This window comes from Sciurus vulgaris, assembly GCF_902686455.1.
Source record: "Sciurus vulgaris genome assembly, chromosome: 3".
In the NCBI taxonomy this organism is placed as follows: domain Eukaryota; kingdom Metazoa; phylum Chordata; class Mammalia; order Rodentia; family Sciuridae; genus Sciurus; species Sciurus vulgaris.
In genome coordinates this window covers 156,102,171-156,125,042 of record NC_136463.1, presented here as the reverse complement: position 1 = coordinate 156,125,042, position 22,872 = coordinate 156,102,171, and the positions used below count along the sequence as shown (strand labels likewise).

Genomic DNA, 22,872 nt, shown 5'->3' with positions numbered 1-22,872 from the left:
GGGCTGGAATACTTCAAAGGGTTTCTATTTATTAAATAACCCAGATATTAGTTTCAAGCTCCTCAGCACATGAGGCCCTTATTAATGACGCCTTCCTACCTTCCCCCAACTGCTATGTCTCTTCTCAGTGTTTGCCCTGACAAAATGCAAGCACTTGCAGGGTCTTTTAAGCCCTGGTGCTGTTGGCTGCTTCCACACTAGCACAGGTATTGTTGCCTTTGACTGACAGGACCCATCCCTCCTTTATCTGGTTAGCTCCTCCCTATCATTAAACATTCAGTTCATCTCCCTACTGGGCAGGCTTTCCTGATCTGGGAATTGGCTATTTCTAAACGTGGTTTCCTTTCCACCTTTATCCAGCAGACTTTATGAGGGTATGAAGCAGCCTTGTCTTTGTATTTTTGTATTTCAAGGCCTCAGTTGGAGCTCAGTAAACTACCAAATGAGTGATTTCATGGTTTAATGGAACTAATAAGAAACTGATTAGAATTTTTTTTTCTTTGTTTTTTTGGTGCTGGGAATTGACCTCAGGCTAGCTTTACCACTGAGATACATTCCCAGTCCCTTTTATTTTTTTATATTTCAGACAGAGACTTGCTAAGTGCCCAGGTTGGCCTCAAACTTGTGATCCTTCTACCTCAGCCTCCTGAGTCAGTCTCCTGAGTTGGAGGATTATAGGTATATGCCACTGAGCCTTGGCTGAAAGTCAGTTTTCTCATTAGACTTAACCAACCTAAGCACTGGGAGAAGACAGAGTTGACTAAGAGCTATATAAAAAGCATTCAATGATCAGTTTTTTAAAGGAGGTTTCCATGAAGTATCTTCCTTATAAGCTATCATAGAACCTGATAATAACATTTGATAATAGGTTATTAGGTTTGGCACTTAGGTGTGTTTAATCTCAACAAACAAAGGAAATAAAGTGAGAGGCTACACACACATTTGTATGAAATTATCAACTAAAAAATTTAAAGCATTTATTAATTTATAAATACTAGATATCTGGAAGATATAAAATGAATAAATTATTGTTACATTCATTTAGGGAAGAACATAGCTTACTGAAATAATTATAATTAGAGTTAAGGAATAATGAATTCCACAGTTTAGAAAAGAAGGCTACGAGTAGTGGTCACCAGCACCATTTTAATTTATGAGATATTATTTCAGACCAAATTATTGAAGCACTGACTAAACTTAAAAATTTTTAATGCAGTTTTGTTTTCTTTTGCAGTTGTATTTCTAAAGTACAGATAACTCAAGTGTGAAACACAGTAACCGTATTGTGTGGTTCTAAATACCAGTTTGAAACAGATTGTGTACCAGTTTGGAACAGATTGTGTAAAAAGGACCGAAACCACTTGAAAGTCCTCAAGAATATCAAGAAGAATGCAATTAACTAAACCAGGGTTTGGCCCCAGGATAGAGAAATGAACACTCTGATTCTTAGAAAGGGAGCCGATATTTCAGAAAGGTACAGTCAATTCTTTATCTGTGAAAATTCAAGACACAGAAACTCTTTGCAAGCAGATGAGAAGATATGAAAAAAGACAGTTGAATGGTCATTGGAACCAATTCCAGGTAACACTTCCAATTCCTCAATTGTTTTAATGCTGTCAACAAAGTTGCTTTGTGTGTAGCCAAGCATAAATAATTTAATTCCATTTTTTCTCTTTCTTTGATCAACTCTAGAAGAAGGTGAAGGTCAAAATAAGGACAAAAGTTGAAATCTAAAAGTTTACCTAATCAAACCTGCATCAAAATAAGGCAGTATCTGAAGTTTGGTGGTAGGGGAAAAATGCCAATACCCTACTTCTAAGCACTTTCGTTAAGGGAGGACAAATTATAAACATAGGACAAATCGATTTCTAAATTTAAAAAGAAATTACAGATAACTGAAATGCCTAATTTCTAGTTTCCCGATATACTGCATGGATTTGCAGGTTTTGGGCAAAATGGCCAAATCTGCAGTTTTGGGCCAAAATGGGATTTCCTAAAGAAGAGCCTCAGATGTCAGCAATCGTCCGTAGGTGCCTAAGAAAACATCTGATGCATTTCTGGCGTCTCCGAGTACAAGGATGGCATAAAGGCACACGCATGCAGCTCCTTGACAGGTCTGCTCAAAGCTTCACTGTCTCCGGAGGCCCTGGGACAGAAACCGTTGGGCCCGCTTCCCAGGAAAGGCCAACTCCGGGTGGGGCCACACCGGGATTTTCCTCCCCACTCATTCATTCTCTGATTCACTCGTTCCTGGAGGCGGTTCACAGAGACGTGCGGAGGAAAGGCGGGGCTCGGAGGACTGCCCGGCTGGGTGCGGTCGGGCGCCTGCGGGCCGGGAGCCCAGCGGCGGCTAGGGGGCCGGCTGGGGGCGGCCGGCGAGGGGCGCGAGCGAGTGCCAAGCAGCCGGAGGGGGGCGCGCGGCCGCCTGCGCCGGAAGTGAGCGGTTGGCGACGGGCAGGGAGCGCGCGCGGCCGGCCGCGAGGCGGTCCGCCCTTCGGCCGCCCGGCCCTCGGCCCCGCCTTCTGCGTCTCCGCCGGACGCGGCCGCACTCAGGTCCGCCGCCGCGGGGCGCTGCGGCCGCCCCGCCCCCGCCGCCGCCGCCGCCCGGTGGGTCCGTCGGTCGGTCAGCCAGTCACGGAGCGCGCGGCGCGGGAGCTGCGGGCGCTGTCTGCGTCTCCGGGGAAGGAGCGCCGCGCCTGGGGAGGAGGCGGCGGCTGGAGGAGCGCGAGCAGCGGCAGCGGCAGCGGCAGCCCTGTCCGGGGCCACGACGGTCGCCGGGGCCGCCGGAGGACCGAGCGGCTGCCGCGGTGAGTGCTCCGCCTCGCCCTCGGGGTCGGGGAGGGAATCGGCGGAGCCGGGAGTCGGCGGGCTCCCGCCTCCATTTTTCCCGGCGCTCGGCCCGGCCATTCGGGCGCGGTGCGGGCGTTCGCTGCCTGGGGCGGGGTCGCTGCCGGGCTCGCGCCGGCTGATCAGCGCCGAGCCAGGCACCCTGCGGATGGGTGGGGGTCGACGGGCCTGGGTGGCACCTGGCGCCCCTGGGAGCCGCACAGAGGGAGACAATGAGATCCGGGGCCGCCTGGAGAGGGTGCGGTTGGGATTCTCCGACCCGGCACTGGGGGCTGGTGGCCCGGGACCGCGGGGAGGAAGGGACTGTCCCCCGACCAGCCGCAGAAACCAGTGACTCGAGGTGGTATTGCTTGGGCTTCGATGCCCCCACCATTCACAGATGAGTTCAGTGCAGAGATTTAGAAAGGCGGGGCCCCTTCCCCGTCTTCTCATTAAAGAGGGTAAGTAATCGCTCGCTCCAATGCGTTTTAGCCCCGTTTCATCTTTCGGTGTGCATTCCCGCCGGAAATCCAAACTGCAGCTCAATGGGTGGGGGCAGAAAGGGAGGCAGCAGTGTAATAGTATTAGTTGGGATGCCCTCGTTTTAATATGGTCTCTAAGATGTGTTTTTCTTAATCAGGCAGTGTCTTAGGGTGGCCCCACTATGCAAGTTGGAAACCGCATAAGCCTTATACCTTGTAAGCACGAAGAAGACGTGACTTTGTGTGAAATAAGAGCTTATGGGATTCACATTAAGTGTTACATGTGTCTCGTGTATTACATTTCTTGTATTCTGTAGGAAGAGCAGTTGGGGAAATGTAGGAGAATGGATAGTTTCTTCACTTAGTCTTCCAATAAGGGTTGATGTTGTCTGCAGCATTTCCTATGGAGATGTGGAGAGCAGCCTAAGTATGCGAAGTCCACTGTAAAGGAACAGTGAAGGTAACGGGCTAGGGGTGGGCCGTGATCAGATTATTAAAGGGTGATAATGAGTCCGTGAGAATATTCATTTCAGCAGATATTTGTGAAATACCTACTCTCAATTAGGCAGAGTAAAGGATATAGGTTAGACCTACAACTTGGGATGGTTGTAAGAGCTCTTTGGAGCAGGATGGAGGGAAGCGGGTGGGAAACCAACGTTCCATACACATTGGGATTGGCTGGCCACCTGGATAATCTATTGAACTCTTAAGTAGTTCCCCATCAGTAAACAGGAATAACACCACCTGTTTATACCTCCCCAGATAGTTGTCATCAGGATAAATGAGATAATGTATGCAAAAGTAATGGCACCTTGCCTGGCACAGGGGTGTTTAGCAAATGTTAATTCCTTTTCTTCCTTTTCTACTGATCTCTCAGGTTTTTTGGGGGGAGGGGCGTAATAAGGGGATACAGGTGATTGTAATTAATATGGTACATTATATAATAAATATTGAAGTAGAGATGTGGAATAAGGAAGTGGAGGAGAGAGGTTGATTCTAGATTGTGGGTATTGGAAATCCTTGGAAGCATTGGCATTTGAGTAGAAGCTTTAAGGATGGGTAGGATTTCAACAGATGCAGATGGGGAGGGGAAGTCATTCCACCTGGAGGTGGTGCTATCCTTTTGAGCTGAATTGAGGAGGATCATTGGGGGAGGGGCAAAACAGACTCTGAAAGGTTTTAGCTCTTCTTGAGTCTTTCAGATTTTCAGGTGTTTTTTTTTTTTTTTTTGTCTTGATTTTCCCAGAAATCAGATGTAGCCTTGTTCAAATAAGTACAAAAATATCTGCGAAAGTTAATACATGATTATTTTGCATTACACATTTTGCGTTATTTGAATTGCTGCTCTCTTTTGTTTGAATTTAGTAATTATTTGTAGATTTTTCCTTATGATGAGTATTAGCTCTACTTGTAGGAAGCAGCAACTAATTTTTCACTCACCCATCTCACTAAGATTGTGTAGTAGGTTATTAACTGAAAGGAGTGGAGTATAGGGCACATGGTGTGTTTTCACAATTTTTAACACTTTGTTTTTTGAAAAGGTATTTTTAACCTTTTTAAAAGGTTAAATTGTTTTTTCTTATGGTTTTCTACCTTATGGTTCCCACTCCATAAATGAATAAATGCTTATGAGGTTAGCAACATGGATAACTATCACACTATTGATGTTCTTAGATAGCCATTATAGAATCATGTGACTTTATTTGCTTTGGTTTAGAAGTAATTGCTTATTTTAGGAAACTTACTATTAGTGAAATATATATGTGCTATAAGGCAAATAACATGCCTTGGACTCTTAATTCCTTTACCTATTAAATTTCAAGGGTTTTACTGACCAAGAATTTTGAGGAGAAGCTTCTGAGGTTCTGCCCATGTCTGATTTAATCTCATTAAAGGGGCTGGAGTGTGTAGCTCACTGGTAGAGCACTTGCCTAGCATGTGCAAGATCCTGGGCTCAATTCCTACACCACAAAAACAAAACAAAAAACAAATTGCCCAAAAAACAAAAAAATTCCCTCTCCCCAATATATGTGTGTGTGTATATACTTGAATTAAAATATCTTTAAGCTTTTAATAACAAAATGACTACTATATGATATGCATTATTTTAAGCACTTATTTTTCACCATAACCCTATGCAATTGACTCCTTATTATTTAAGAAAGTAGGTACATACAATAAGTTACTCACCCCAAAAGTACAGCGCTATAAACTAGCAGCCTAAGCTTTTATTCTTAACAATCTTACTGTGCTACTACTCTTTTAAAAAATACACATGCTCTTTAAAAAATCTGTGGTAAATTATATGTAATATAAAATTTATCTTTTTTTGTTGTTGTTGTCAGTGTTTTTAATGGTGTTAAGTACATTCATACTGTTGTGCAGCTGTTACACTACCCATCTCCAGAACTTTTTCATTATCCCCAAGCTGAAATTCTACCCATTAAACCATAATTCTCCACCTACCCTTCAGCCTCCAGTAATAATTTTTCTATTTTCTGTCTCTATAAATTTGACTACTCTGGGTACTTCATATAAGTCAAATTATATATAATTTTTTTGTGTCTGTCTTATTTAGCATAATTAATCAATATTCATCCATGCTATAGTGTATATCAGCATTTCTTTCCTTTTCTTCTCCCCCGCCCCCAGTACTGGGAGTTGAACCCAGGGCTTTGGACATGCTGGCAAGTGTCCTATCACTGAAGTACATCCCCAGACCTTTTTATTTTTGAAACAGGATCTGGCTAAGTTGCTCAAGTTGACTTGAAACTTGAAATCCTCCTGCCTCAGTCTCCCGAGTAGCTGGGATTACACAGTAGCTGGGATCACAGGTGTGTGCCACATACCCAGCTAATTTCATTCCTTTTTAAGACTAATTAATGTGTCATTGTATGTGTATTCCACAGTTAGGACATTTGACTGTTTCCACCATTTGACTATTGTGAATAATGCTGCTACAAACATTGGGGTACAGCTGAGTCCCTAATTTCAGTTATTTGGGGTGTATACCCTGAAATGGAATTGTTAGATCATAGGGTAATTCTATAGTTAACTTTTTGGGAAACTAACATATTGTTTTCCACAGCAGTTGTGAATTTTACATCCCTACTAGCGGTGCACAAGTTTTCTGATTTCTCCATATCATTGTCAGGGTTTGTTTTTCCCCCTGTGGTGCTGGGGATTGAAGCCAGGACCCTGCACATACTAGACAAACACTCCACCACTGAGCTATACCCCAATCCTTTCTTTAAGATATGTATATATATGTGTGTATGTATATATATATATATATATATATATATATGCACACATATGTGCATGCATTTTATATATTTATTATTTACATATATTTGGATATATGTACATAGTTTTTTATGATCACTACTATATGTGTGAAATGGTATTTCATTGTGGTTTTGATTTGGATTTTCCTAATGTATTATTAGTAATGATGACCATTTTCTCATGTGCTTACTGGCCATTGATTTATCTTTGGAGGAATGTCTGTTCAATTCCTTTACCCATTTTTAAATTGTATTGGTTTTTTGTTGAGTCATAGGAGTGTTTTTTATATCCTCTGGATATTAACTCCTTATCAAATATATGATTTGCAAATATTTTCTTCCATATTTTGAATTACCTTTCACTGTCTTGATAGTGTCTTTTGGCATACAAAAGTTTTTCATTTTGATGTTAAATTTCTTTTTCTTTTGTCACCTATGCTTTTTGTGTCATGGCCAAGAAATCATTGTCAAATGTAGTTTTTGAAGATTTTCCCCCTGTATTTTCTTCTAGGAGTTTTGCAGTCTTAGCCCTTAAATTTATGTCTTTGATCCATTTTGAATTGTTTTTTGTGTGTTATTTACAAAAAGTATTAACTTCATTCTTTTTGCCTGTAGTTCCTTTCAGCACTATTTGTTGAAAGGGCTATCCTTTCTTTATTGAATGGTCTTGGCACCTTCCTATACTCATATACTTGTGTGTATGTATGCATGTATATGTTTAAAATTTTTACCACACTGAAGACCATAGTGCTACATTATTATATATAATTAATTGGTGGAGGGGGGCATTCTTTAGCATAATCCTATTTTTACTGTCTCTGTGCTTGTGAATTTTAAATGGGTCCTTAATAAGGAATATTGTAGAAAGAAATAGATTTCATTTTAGAAATCCAGTACTTGTGCAGATCTACTTAAAATTTCTCAACAATACCTTACTGTGTCCAATGCATTGTGCTCAATTAAATAAGCAAGACCTAAGCACATTTCTTTGGGAGCATACTCATTCTGTGTTAGTCATTTTGCTTAGGAATAATGAACATATAATAGTAAGTTCTGATATTACAAATGAAGTGTTTTTAGCTAATTGCAAGTTTTGAGTTTTTATTATTTGCCTTGTAAGCAGTTGTTAAATGTTATTAAGTCAATTTTGGAAGAACAGATTATTGGTATTGTTATTTTTAATTTCTGGATTCATCTACTTGAAGAGTGTCCTGAGGCTATGGAGTAGACCATTAAAAACTGCAAAACCTAAAACTGTCTACTTGGAACTGTTATCTGGGCGAAATCAAAGCAAGATTTTACAAAAATAAACGTATTACTTAGGTGGTCATAAGACTAACTCATACTTCTACCTCACACTTTGTCCAGCTTATAATAAACTAATATAATATACTTGAACAAAAAAATAATTTTAACAACTCTTTAGCCAGTTTTACATAGTTGGGACACTACATAAGATTTCATCCAGGAAAGTTTTATTGTGAAATATTAGTCAACTTCCAGAGTATATGATTTCTAAAGTTTCATCCCATGCTCTTTATTGCTATTATTTTAATCTGAAATATTTACCACACTTTGAGGATAATATCTTAAAGCACATCACTCATGGTTTATAAATTGACTTTTTTAAAAGTATGTATTTTTGCTGTTAATAAAATGCATACTGTTTCTCTGCATTAGACAGAGCTAAGCATAATCAAGAAAGAAAAGAGACAAATATTCTCCAAAATAGAGAGAATGCCACTTTAAGTGGAAAGACTGAGACAGGACTCAGGAGAGAATGTCATTGTAGAAGCTGGGTCTACAAAGAAGCAGGACTGAGAGTTAAAAAGAAGTGAAGAGATTGAGATTACATTTGGAAAAGTGAGACAGTTCATTAGATGAGGGAAAAAAGCAAGATTGGGAGGTCCATGGTGATGTCTTATCATTATTAAATAAAACTTAAAATTTAAGCTCCTTGGTGAAGAATGGTAATAGCTGGTGAAAATGAAGACTGTAAAAACAGTAGATAGACTGAAATGTTATAGAATCACAATAAGTCACTTTTGTAACTACACTAAAAAAAATGGTATGCTTTAGCCCTTTAGGAGGATCTTAAGTTTGAGATGTCAAGGAAAGTGTTAACTAAGTCAGAATGACAAGACAATAAATACTATAACTTGCAAATACGAATATATTCTTGGGCTGGGGCTGTGACTCAGTGGTAGTGTGCTTGCCCAGCACATGTGAGGCACTGGGTTTGAGCCTCAGCACCACATAAAAAAAAAAGGCATTGTGCTATCTGCAACTAAAAAAAAAAAAATTTTTTTAAATATATTCTTTTGTTTTTGTTCCCCAAATTGTACATGCCTCAATCCTGTATGCACAATTCCCAAGCATGGTTTATTTGCTCTAATTTTACCAGTCAAAACCTACTCATCCTTTGGATATAGCTCCATTAGTGTGCACCTGTCTGAACTGAAATCAGAATTAATTGCTTTTCTTCATAATTCCTATAGGCCTTACTTGCTTTGCTTTATGTTGTGTACTATCTTATATCCCATTGTGTTCTGGAGTATCAGACCTGGCTTTACTCATCTGAAATATACTCCTCAGTCCCTTAAGTGTACATAATAGAAATTCAATGATAAGGTTTTCATGAATGCCCTTATTTGAGGAGTTTTTTTTATTGTTTGTAGTTTATCTCCTTGGAAGGATTCACAAAAATCTACTGTTTATTTACAAAGGATAATTATTTATTGGCTCATTTGGTTTATTTCGTATTGTGACAGATGACATTTGAGAATGGTGAAGGAAATTAGTGAGTCCCCCTTATCTGTGAGTAGTATGCTTTGCAAATGTTAGCAGTGGTTCAGAAACCTTTTTGTTTACCTTAAGTTTTAAAAATAAATGGTACATTTTAAAGCAAAAGCAGTGAACGTGTTGTATTTCATTTGAAAAACCTTGGTTTTCATACTTGGTGATAGGGAATTTCCAAAGTCTGGGTCTTAAATCTGTTTACTTTGATACCTGTTTTTGATGCTCTTATTAATTTAAAGGCAACTCATTAAGGAACTTGTAATCAAAAAGAGCAAGTGCACCTTTGGCTACCCTTTCTGATTGCAGATACTCAGTATTAAGTTTCTGTCCATTATTTTACATAGATTTGACTTAGAGTTTGCTTTTCTTCTGTCAGTCAACTGTTCTTGCAAACCAATGTGAGGATTTGCAATTATATATTTTTAATAGTTGGATTCAGAATACATTGAAATTGCTGGAAGGCTTTTAAGATGTTAGAAATGGCTTCTCTGTTTAGAGTGTGCAGGTACAAATGTTTTTGGTTTTGTTTTCAGAATATAGTTATTCCAAAGTTTTAAACTGTCTCATTTGCCTTTAAGGTAGATTAACCCTGTTTTTGCTTTTTAAAAACAAGAGCTAGGTAGCATATTTCCACACTACTTGTCAATCATGAAAAGTCAGCAAACTTAGAGTTTTTGTCTTTGTGAAAGACAAATACTGAACTTACTTTTTAAATGACAATTCTTTTAAAATACTTTTCTATGAGACAGCAAACAAAGCTGTTTATTACAGAATACCAAGGTCTCTCCTCAACCACATCAATAACATCCTGTAACCCTTGGTTCTTTTCTTGCTTCATTTTCTCTTTTGCTGCAGTAGTTGATTTTTAAAATTAACCATCCTCTTCCCCAGCTTTCTTTTGTTAAGGTCAAATCAACTGCTTTGTGAAAGATTTTGTAGTACAGTTTTCCATAAACCATTGTTTCTTTTAAGAAAACGTTTACTGAAAGCACTAGTTTACAAAAGGTAAGTTTACAAAAAGATAAGAGTTTACAAAAAGGTAAGTTACTTCATTACTGAACACTATCACTCTTCCCTCTTGAGACTTGGAATTGCTTAGTACCTGAATACTTAGCTTACTTGATATGATATGACTGCCTGACAGGTGGCCACAATACAGATGCCAGTGTTGTTCTGCATGTTAAGAGATATATATTATAGTTAGAATACCCGTGTATATTAAGATAAAGATTAAATAAAAACAGAACTTCTCATATGATACCCAGTGAATTATTGTCCATCTCCTAAGGTATGGATCACCTCAGTTTTGAAAACCACTGTACGTTCTTAATTGAATTTATATTGTTAATAATGAGCCTTTCATATTGTTTCCTTTCATACTAATATAATATTCTTATATTGATGTATCTTAAAAATAAATGACTCTGACAAGACATTCTGGTTCTCTAATTGGAAACTAATGTTTATGAAAAAAAAGTAGATAAATGTCAGCAAAGTGAGACTTTAATAAAATTTATTCTTTCCCACAGTTGAAACCGTAGACCTATTTCAGAAGCCTAAATTTGGATTTTGCATTTTTCTTTCAGAAATTATTCAAAGTAAATCAAAAGTACCCATTAAATATGAGTTTAGTTATTCAGTAGTAGATAATAGAATTTTTTTCATATCCATAGTGAGATTTGTTTTCCCCTCAGTACCCCTGGCAAGACATAAAACATTTCCCATGACTCTATCCTCCTCCTTTTCAGTCTCTCCTCAATTGCAGTCACAATTGCTTCACATCAGGTAAGTTTTTCCTATTCTGTACTGCTTGTTAATTGAATCTTATCTATGTATGTTTTATCTCTAGCTTCTTGCACTCAGCATAATATTTTCAGATGCATCTTTGTTATTGCATATATCAATAGTTCCTTTTTATTGTTGAGTAATATTCAGTTGTATGTATATGTCATAAATTGCTTATCCAATTTCCAGTTGATAAGCAATAGATCTGCTTCCACTTTGGAATTGTTATGAAGAAAACAACTGACTATTTTTGTAGGAGTCTTTTTGTGAATGTTCTTGGATAAAGGAGAGGGATTGCTAGGCCATATAAGTAGATGTTTCTCCTTTGAATTTTATTAAGAAAAGTGCACATATTGTAAGTGTACGTTTTCAATTCCCATATAACCAGTACACAGATGAAAGAAAATTACCAATACATCAGAAGTGTTCCTCATTGACTTCACAATACTTCAGCACCCTCAGGAATAGTTATTGCCTTGACTTCTAATTCTATTCTAAAGTATTTTGACTTGCTTGTTTTTTTTAAAAAAATATTTTTACTACTTTCTTGAGGTATAGTTTCTGTATAATAATCTGCATGTATTAAAGTGTACAATTTGATAAGTTTTCACACACTCATGAAACCATTACAAGAAGATAGCAAACTTTCCATTATCCCCCAAAGTTTCTTCATATCCTTTTGGATTTTTATGCCACTCTTCACCTGTCTCCTAGCAACCTATCACTATGAAGTTTTTTCTAAAATTTTGTATAAATGGAATTAAATATTCACTCACCCCTCACTGCCCTCACAGCCTTGTCAGGCTTGTTTTCATGCAAAATAATGATTTTTAGATTGTTCCATGTTGCTTAGATTGGTTCCTTTTTATTGCTGATTGGTTTTCCAGTATGTATATATATATTATGTTTTGTGTGCTATTTGCATTTTTGTCTTTTACAGATAATGGTGTTAGGATATTCATGGACATGTTTTCATTTCTCTTAGATAAATTTTTATGAGGGCATATTAGGTTATAGGGTAGGTATATTTCTAACTTTTTAAGAAATGGGCAGACTTTTCCAAAGTTGTACTATGTTATATATCCAGTAACATTACATGGTATTTCTTATTGCTGTGTGTCTAAACACTTGGTATTGTCAATCTTCCTGGATACTGTGGTGTCTCATTGTAGTTTTGTTTTTTTTTTTTTTTTAAGTTGTAGATGGACACAGTACCTTTTATTTATTTTTATGTGGTGCCGAAGATCGAACCCAGTGCCTCACACTTGCCAGACAAGTGCTCTACCACTGAACTACAGCCCCAGCCCTTATTGTAGTTTTGATTTGTATTTCTGTGATTAGTAATACTGTTGATCGAATTTTCATGTTCTTATTAACCTTTTTGGAAGTAGCTATACAAATCTTTTGCCATTTTTAAAATTGGGATATATATCTTTTTTATTAAGTTGTAACAATTCTTTGTATATTTTACATATAAGCCTTTTATCAGATATATATGTGAATATTTTAATTTGTGGCTTTCCCGTTTATTTTTTAGTAGTGTCTTTCAGAGACCAGAAGTTTTTACATAGGACTTCACCAAAATTATTCATTTATTCCTTTTATAGTTAGTGTTTTCTTAATACATCATCGATACCAAAGTTGAAAAGTTATGTTTTCTCCTAGGAGTTTTATAATTTTAGCTCTTGCATTGAAATCTGTAATCCATTTCAAATTAAATTTTGCTTATGGTATAGATGGCGATTGAAACTCCTTTCCCCATATTCTACCTACTTTTCCAGCATCATTTGTCAAACACTCATCCTCATTACCTGCTTAGACTTGTTGAAAATCATTTGATTGTATAATCATCAGTCTGTTCATGGACTCGCCATTCTGTTACATTTAATTCCCTATCCTTTTACCGATATTGCATTGTCTTAAGTATGACCTTATAGTGAATCCTGACATCAGATAGAGTAAGTGCCTCGATCTTCAAGATTGTTGTGGCTATTTGAAGTTATTTGTTTTTCCATATAAAGTTTAGAATCACCCTGTCAGTTTCTGTAAAAAATAAAAGTTTGCCTGGGTTGTTGTTTGTAATTACATCAGCCACCTAGTCAATTTGGGAGAATTGACAATAATATTGCATCTTCCAGTTCATTGATATGGTGTATCTGGCCAGTTATTTCTTTAATTTCTTTTATGTCTTTAATTTCTCTAGTAGTCTTTTATGTATTTCATTTGCCTTAGAACATTATATAAACATTATGCTCTCCTGTTTCTATTTTTTAACAAATCATCCTTTACACATGCTTTGTTTTTATGATATGTTAAGGTTTGGTATTCATATTTTCCTTATGATAATGGTTGTCTGATTCATAGATGAAGGGAATGCTAACAATAGAGAAGACTAAAACAGATACCGTTAGAAATATAAAAGTAGGCATTTAGGCTGTTATTGTCATAATTAATTTGGCTTATATGATTGCGAATATTCATTTATTGAGGATTATATTTTTATAGTCTGATATTTTTAGAATCAAAAATAAACTTTAATCCTATTTGTTTAATTGGAGTATATGTTTTCACCATAGGATTTTGAGTGTGTGTTTTATGATTTGCTGTATTATTTTTTCTTTCATTGATAATATTAATGGAAATATGCAACACACAGAAATCTATAAAGACAATAAAGCATAATCCTACCACCCAGAAATGACCATAATTAAGATTTTTTCTATATTTTCTCATGTGTGTACGAATTTAACTCATTTTTGAGTAAACAGTTTAGTTTTGTTTCTTCCATTCAAACTGATTTTGCTGAGCCTATTTGTTTGCAATCTTTGTGTCTAAACATTTTGAAATTTGTTTTAAAGTTATCTTTAAACCCAAGTGTAATACGTAGACTTGCACCTGCTCACCTCCAGGAGTAATGTATTATTTATATTTGCTTCAAGTAAGACAAGTACATACAATAAAAGTCCTCTTTAGGATAATTTATGTTGTCCCATGCATATTTTAGTACTATTTCACGCACATGTATATATTCACAAAATTTTATTTATTTACTTTGCAGTACTGGGAATCAAACCAGAGCCTTTTGCCTGCCAGGCAAGCACTCTACCACTAAGCTACATCCCCAGGCCTTTTTAAAATCTTATTTTGAGACAGGGTCTTGCTGAATTGCCCATTCAGGCCTTGAATCTTGCTTCAGCCTCCTGAGTAGCTGAGATTATAGCTATGCACCACCACACCCAGTTTATTCATAAAATTGGTTTATTTATAAAATTTTATTGCTGTTCTATGCTTTTGAGTTTTTCATACTAACCTTTATAAAAAGTACATTTTAACTCCACAATATGATTGGCATTATCCATACTGATTCTTGGAAATCCAGCTTATTCTTTTTCATTAGAATAAGCCATTTTTTCCATGAGAGTTAGATAGTTAGAATGCCATATTGAACATCATTTTACATTTCTCCCGGTGCTTATCTCCAAGCTGGACACTTAGAAATGGTATTGTCAAATCTTAAGATATATAATCTCTAAATTGCTTTCCAAAATGGTGAGGAAAATATGTCTCCACCAAAATGTTCTCATTGCTCCGCATCCTCCCAACCCCTGGTTTTATTATGCTTTTTGCCAATTTGATGGATATTATTTCTACTATTCTTTAATATGTTTCTAGAAGTTTCGTTATTAGGATAAGAGGTTTCTAGTGTTTTTAATCCATGAAGATTGTATTTTTGCAAATGTTTATTAAGACTGAAAGCATTTTTGTTTGTTTATTCACAGTGGAATGAAAAGTATTTGCTCTAAAGAAATGTTAGCTGTCCTAGCTGTACGACTGATAATTGGAGAATTGCGTAAAATGCTTTAACTCCTGTGTTGTAACATTTGTGTAATAATTGAGTTGATTATTTGGTCAGTAGACCCCAAAAGTGTTTTTTTCTTCCTGTGAACTTTTTTTGGGGGGAACATTTAATTCTTGATAATCATGTACAGTAAAATAAAATGTAATAACCAGTTATGGTTGGGACTGTTTATTTTAATGCATTTTAAAACAATTTTTCTTTTAGTGTTTTGTGGGTGGGTTTTTTTAAAAAAAGATTTCAGTAATTACCCAATGAATGCTTATGATGTGAGAATAGAAATTATTTACTCTTGAGACTGCTGAATGTATTCTTTCTACATAATTTAGCTTTAAAAATGCCTCTCTCCTTTTCCTTGTTTCTATAGAAGAATGTTTCAGAGTTAAAATATTATAAATATAGGTGCACTGAGTTTTAAAGAACATAAAAGTTACAAAAGTTTAGTTCTTTTTTGAGAGATTTAAAAAATCTGCATGAGGAAAAAGAACATATCTACCCTTTAAATAGCTGCATTTCATGTGCTTACCAGCACAGTGCCTGACTCCTCACAGTAAAATTTCATTAAGTAGTTTTGAATGAACAGAGTAACAAGAAGTGTTATTTCATGTTAGGTAGTAGGGTTGATTTTGGGGTTTTTTGTTTTTTGGTTTTTTTTTGTTTTTTTTTTTTTTTGTACAAGGGATTGAACCCATTGGCACTTTACTACTGAGCTGTATCCCCAGCCCTTTTTATTTTGAGACGTAATCTCACTAGTTGCGTAGTCTTTCTACATTGCTGTGACTGGCCTTGAACTTGAAATCCTCCTGCCTCAATCTCTCACGTAGCAGGCATTACATGTGTTGCGCCACCATGTCAGCCCAGTAGTAGTCTTCAGTGAAAAGTTAAGTGTCATTATTTTTGGCAAAATAAGTACAGAATTACTTCTACTTGAACATAGAATTATGTTCAAATTTAATTCTTAAATAACATTTTTTTAAGACTAAAGACTAGCTCTAAGGGCAGTTTTAGATTCACAGCAAAATTAAGAAGGTACAGAGATTTTATGCGTATTCCCTAACCCCAGCTGCCCCACCACATGCTGAGTCTCCCCTATTATCAACATCCCTGACAGAGTGGTGTATTTAATTCAGTTGATGGGGAACCTACAATGACAACTAATAATTGCCTCAAGTCCATAGTTTATATAAGGCTTTGCTCTTGGTGGTGTACATTTTTGGTGTCTGGACAAATGCATATGGAAAGATACCCATATTTTAGTATCATGCATAGTATTTTCACTGCACTAAAAATCCTCTATACTCCTCATATTCATCACCCCCAGCCTGAACCCTTGGCAGCCACTGATCATTTTACTATCTCCAGTATTTCCTTTTTTTCAGAATGTAATATAGTTGGTATCATACATTATGTAACTTTTTCACATGTTTATTTCACTTAGAAATATGCATTTAGGTTTCCTCCATGTCTTTTTTCATGGTTTGATAGCTCATTTCTTTTAGCTCTGAATAATAATCCAGTGTCTGAATGTCCCATGGTTTATCCATTCACCTACTGAATGATGTGCTAGTTGCTTCCAAGTTTGGACAGTTATGGATAAAACTGTTATAAACATCCATATGCAAACTTTTGTGTGGACATAGTTTTTTATTTTCTTGGGTAAATACCAGAGTGCATTGCAAGATCACATGGTAAAATATGTTTAGTTTTGTAAGAAACTGCCAAACTAGCTGTACCATTTTGCATTCCTGCAAATAAGGAATGTTCCTACTATTTTACATCCTAATCAGCATTTGATGATGTCAGTGTTTTGGATTTTGATTATTCTAATAGATTCACTGGGGTTATCTAGTTTTAATTTACATTTTCCTGATATATGAAGTGGAACACCTTTTTACATGCTAATTTGCCATCCGTATATCCTGTTTGATCAGGTGTTGGTTAAAGTCATTGGTTCATTTTTTTCAGCACATGATTTGTCTTTAGTGTTGAGCTTTAAGAATTTTGTAATCTTGGATAGCATCTTTTGTTAGATGTGCCTTTTGCAATTTTCTCTTCCAGTCTGTGGTTTATCTTACTCTTGACTTTGTCACAGGGCAGTAGTTCTTAATTTTAATGAAGTATAGCTTGTTTTAGTCAACTTTTTCACTGCAGTGACTAAAAGATCTGACCAGAACAATTTCAGAGGAAGAAAAGTTTATTTAAGGGCTCACAGTTTCAGAGGTCTCAGTCCTTAGATAGCCAGCTCCATTCCTCAGGGCTCAAGATGCAGGACATTATGGCAGAACAGTGTGGCAGAAGGAAGCAGCTCACATGGTGATCAGGAAGCAAAGAGAAAGATCTTTACTGACCAGATAGAAATATATATATCCCAAAGCCATGGCCCCAATGCCCTGTCTCCTCCAGCCGTACCCCACCTGCCTTCAGCTACCTGTCAGTCCCTTCGAGTGATTAATTCACTGACTGGGTTAAGGTGCTCATTATTTCCCCTCTGAACCTTCTCTCATTATCTCACGTGACCTTTTTAGGGATACCTCATATCCACACCATAACATTCTGCCCTGGGCTCCCAAAAGCTCACCCTCATCTGACAATGCAGAATACATTCAGTCCATTCCCAAGAGTCCCATTGTCTCAACAGTTCCAAGATTGCTCAAAGTTAAGTCCAAAGTCTTCTCTGAGGCTCAAGACAATCTCACATTGTGAGCTCCTATAAAATTAAAAGCAATTTATAAGTAAGTATCCAATATACAATGGGACTGAGTAAACATTTCATTCACTAAAATAGGGGCATAGAAAGAAGGGGTGGGACCAAAGCAAGACTGAACTCCTACTTGCCAGATACAAATATATATCCCAAAGCCACACCCCGTATGCCCCACCTCCTCCAGCCACAGCCCACCTGCCTTTAGCTCTTATCAAGTAGTCGGTTCCTCTCCCCTTCCCCTCTCTCACCCTTTCCTTTGCAGATTAAGAAAATGAGGACTGAGGATTTAAAGGATTTAACCAAAATTCTGTCTAGTGGCAGAACTAGAAGAACTTCAGGTGTTCTGATATCTTGTTTAGTCCTTTAGTCCTTGCCTAGACTGGTTCTTGCAGTCTGTTTCCTTTAAACTGATGTGTTCAGTGGTATCAGATAATGAAGATTCGTTCTTACTAATTCACATTTAGAACATAAAAATGAAAGATTTACTTATTATTTCTTTTTAACCAGAATTTGTATTTAAATGTTAAATGCTCTTTAGCATGTATTGTTTAAATACCAAACAGACTCATTTCAAAGATTTCAGTTTTTTCATCAAAGCAGCTCATATGATGACCAGAAAGCAAAGAGATCTCTACTTGCCATTAAATCTTACCTATTTCCATATGTGTCTGGTTACTGTCAGGAATAATGTTGTATTTCTGACTCCTGCTGGATTAAATTACTAAAACATGCAAAGGTTGAAGAACTATTAAAAGTGGGATTTATTAGTAAAGTGATTTCTCCTCAATAGAAACCTTGAGTTTCTATGCAGAATTCTGGTTCTTTTTAAAAACAGTCTTTTAAATAATGACAGTGGATTTTGTTTTTTCATATGTAGGAATTGGGAGTGGCTCCTTTAAGGAATGTTGACAGAAAGTCAAATGGGCAGAATGGGGAGACAGAATCCAAAGAGATGGAGATATAAAGAAGATCGCATGCAGAACAGGAATAGGGCATTTTGGAGTGAAACCTTGGAAAAGAGAGAGGGAGATGAAGGAAATTGAGATGAAATGTTGTGATGTACGCTGATAACTTTCTTTGAATTTGAATAGATTCTTCACTTGCAACTAGTTTAAGTTGGGTTTCTGTCAGGTCAGGAACCCGTATTTATAGTTGTTTGTTTTCGTATCAGAGCTTCATTATTCACATAACTATTAAATCAATTCTTGAAAAAATTATAGAAATACCATGAAAATACTCTTCTGAAGCTAAAGTACCTTGAATTTTCTCTGATTCTTCTAAATCAGTTTTCTATCTAAGGGGAAATTAAGTTTTAAAGTGTTGTTTTCTTTAAATTAGTATTTATTTAGAACCAGATATATTGGTCACTTTTTAAACAAAAATAAATGCACCTTTAGCTTTGAGTCATATTAAATTAGATGTCATCTTAAACTGAAAGTATTTGGCAGAAAAAAGTTGGAATTCAGATCAAGAAAGAATACAGTTTTGTGGTAGTTACTCTGGGGCAAAAAAAATGAAGACCTTATGGTCTCTCTCTCTCCAGAGTAAACAACCTAGTTGGGAATAGGGGCGATGAGGCTAGTGCACAAGTAACCGCTACATAATACAAAACTGTTTGGCTGTAAATGCCATAGGGAGGTTCAGAGTTCATGGGCCTCCCAGAGGAAGTGGTATCTAACTGGTGTTCTTTTTAAATAGAAGAGAACTTTTTTTAAAAAATTGAGATATGATATATAACACCCTTTTAAAGTGTATATTTCAATGAGTTTTAGAATTTTCAGGTCATAGAACCTTCTCCAGTACATAATTCCATAATAAACTTTTTCTAAAAAGGTATGCCCTCACATTTCCCAGGCTTCACATTCCCTAATTAGTATCCATCTGGCATTTATATTGGCTGCCCCATTCCTGCAGGCATTTGAGTTTGCACTCATCTCGAGAGAGTTTTTCATAGGTTCATTAACCATGGAAGCAAATGCCTAGATTGCAGGGGTTGGGAAGGTAGAGAGGGAGTGTGTATGTGAATGCTAAGTGTGGGGAATACGGGGTGCTGTTGTGCTTTCCCCCACATCTGTACCTTTTCCTGCTCTGTCCTCTGGCTCCTATAAGAATGATCCCTGCCTCTGCCATCGTCTTAGTGAGGAATGACTTTATAAAGTCACTTTTCATGGTTTACAAATCCTTGGATGATCTGGCCCCTGTCTACCACTCTCGTTATCTTTGACTTCTCTCTTCCTATCAAACTAATCTTTGCTTCTTCTCTCTGATCTTTGCCGAATTCGTCCTTGTCATTCCTATCTTAGCTTAAATTCGCTACTCAGGAGGCTTTCAGGGTTCGGCAGATCTAAAGCAGTTACTCCCATCACTCTCCACAGCCTGATTTAATTCCACCATACTTGTCACCATCTGATTTGTTGTTGTTTATTTAATATTTTTCTCCTTTGTAATGTAAGTTCAAAGTTGGCAGGTCCCTACTTGTCATGTTTAAAGCCTAAGCTTCTAGAACATTGAGCGTTTGACAGGTAGTATGTGCTTAATATATATTTGATGAGTGAAAATGCTGCTCTGGTTCATCTACAATATGACTTGACCTTTTTCTGTCTTCTGAGAATTTGCCAAAAATCTCTGGTCTGTTGATGCCTTTGCTCTCTCTGGTTATCAGCATTTTTATAAGTTTGTTTCCTTTTGTAATTGTTTGCTGTCATTTTAATGGGATTTTGGGAGGTAGAGAAATGTATTCTGTCACTTTTTTGATGGTTGAGATATTGCAGGTCAGGTTGTAAACATGAGCAGAGGTTAAGTTGGGAAACTATGGCTTATTTTTGAAGAAAAAGCTTAAAATTCTAGGAGGAAGCCATGTTAGGGTCTGAAATCGTTTGATGATAAGAATTTTACTTAATTCAGAATACTGAATTCAGAACATCAAGGAGATTCTGGGTGTTCCAACAGAATCATGACATGAATAGTCTAGTCTGACAGTGATGGATTAAAGAAAAGTGACCAATTTGGAAGTTGCTAGAATAATCTGAGAGATATATGGTTTAGACCTTAACTAGGATAGTGATCATTTAAAAAGTGTGAAGGAGGGCATGGCATCAGAAAAACAGTTGCATCTCCTGGCACATACACTGATGAATTGCTCTGTGGCGATGAGTTTAACAGTGTGACTTTTATTTTGATGGATTGCTTGATTGTCTGGGGGACAGTATTGAATGGCTTGTCTATCAGTAATGAGTTGTAAAATGTCTTTCCTAGGAACTTTACATTTATGAAATAAATGAAATGAAGTAGATACCTGAAAGCTTTGTAAGGTGAGGGATATTTGATCAACTCTGGTACTGTCTTCCAAATGTTGACAAGAGGTCAGGACAGATATGTTAATGAATAATGTAACCTATTGGTATTCTACTCTCTTACTCCTTTTGTTTTTATAGGAATAAAATTTTAAAAATCAAAACATCTTTTTAAAAAACTCATCTTGAAGTTCATGTTTAGCTTACACTTATTTGAATACTAGCCTTTGATTTGGAACACATTTCTTCCTCATGTATTTGTGACATTGAATAACTTCTTAAAATTACTTTTTTCTTTCACCTGAAGGTTAGAAATTACTGTCTTTGGTCTGTGTGAGAATTATCTGATGAGTGGGTGTTTTTCTAAGATGCTAAATTTTATTTTATTTTTTTATTATTATTTTTTTTTACTTACAATGGAATTTTTTTTTTTTATTGTAAACAAATGGGATACATGTTGTTTCTCTGTACATGGCGCAAAGGCATACCATTTGTGTAATCATAAATTTACATAGAACAATGTTTGATTCATTCTGTTATTTTTTCCCTTCCCCCACCCCTCCCACCCCTCTTTTCCCTCTATACAGTACTTCCTTCCTCCATACTTGCCCCCCTCCCTAACCCTAACTCTAACCCTAATACTAACCCTTCCCTCCCCCCCATTATGTGTCATCCTCCACTTATTAGCGATATCATTCATCCTTTGGCTTTTTGAGATTGGCTTATCTCACTTAGCATGATATTCTCCAATTTCATCCATTTGCCTGCAAATGCCATAATTTTATCATTCTTTATGGCTGAGTAATATTCCATTGTATATATATATATCACAGTTTCTTTATCCACTCATCAATTGAAGGGCATCTAGGTTGGTTCCACAGTCTGGCTATTGTGAATTGAGCAGCTATGAACATTGATGTGGCTGCATCTCTGTAGTATGCTGATTTTAAGTCCTTTGGGTATAGGCCAAGGAGTGGGATAGCTGGGTCAAATGGTGTGTCCATTCCAAGTTTTCTAAGGAATCTCCACACTGCTTTCCAGAGTGACTGCACTAATTTGCAGCCCCACCAGCAATGTATGAGTGTACCTTTCTCCCCACATCCTCACCAACACCTGTTGTTGCTCGTATTCTTGATAATCGCCATTCTAATTGGGGTGAGATGGAATCTTAGGGTGGTTTTGATTTGCATTTCTCTTATTACTAGAGATGTTGAACATTTTTCCATATGTTTGTTGATTGCTTGTAGATCTTCTTCGGTGAAGTGTCTATTCATTTCCTTAGCCCATTTGTCGACTGGATTATTTGAATTCTTGGAGTAGAGTTTTTTGAGTTCTTTATAGATTCTGGAGATTAGTGCTCTATCTGAAGTATGATTGGCAAAGATATTCTCCCACTCTGTAGGCTCTTTCTTCACATTGCTGATAGTTTCCTTTGCTGAGAGAAAGCTTTTTAGTTTGAATCTATCCCAGTTATTGATTTTTGCTTTTATTTCTTGTGCTATGGGAGTCCTGTTAAGGAAGTCTTTATTTGCATTAAATGAAAATAATTTTATGAGGACCAGAATATGCCTCAAAAGTTAACTGAATAAGCCAGGAAAATACACCTTAAGAAAGATAACATATATGAATACATTATTTAAAAAAAAACACATTGGAGAAATACACAATCATTTTTCAATATTCTTAGACTGAATGTATGTTTAATTTGGTAAAAATGTTTTATGGTCTGTTTTATTCTTTTCCATTAAGTTACTTCTGAATTTTAAATGATTTATTGATTTAAATGATGTATTTTTTAACCAATCTTCAACTTCTGAAGGCAGAGATTATTATTTTCTTT

At 36.6% G+C, this 22,872-nt stretch overlaps 1 protein-coding gene across 1 annotated transcript in view; it reads left to right on the top strand.

The window, feature by feature from the left end:
• Positions 1-2,672: 2,672 nt before the first annotated feature.
• The window catches only part of RAPH1 (Ras association (RalGDS/AF-6) and pleckstrin homology domains 1), a 73,201-nt gene continuing 53,001 nt past the window's right edge, over positions 2,673-22,872 (top strand). Inside the window, 1 exon segment of the mRNA XM_079130712.1 lies at positions 2,673-2,807. The gene's annotated coding sequence lies outside the window, so the exon portion shown is untranslated.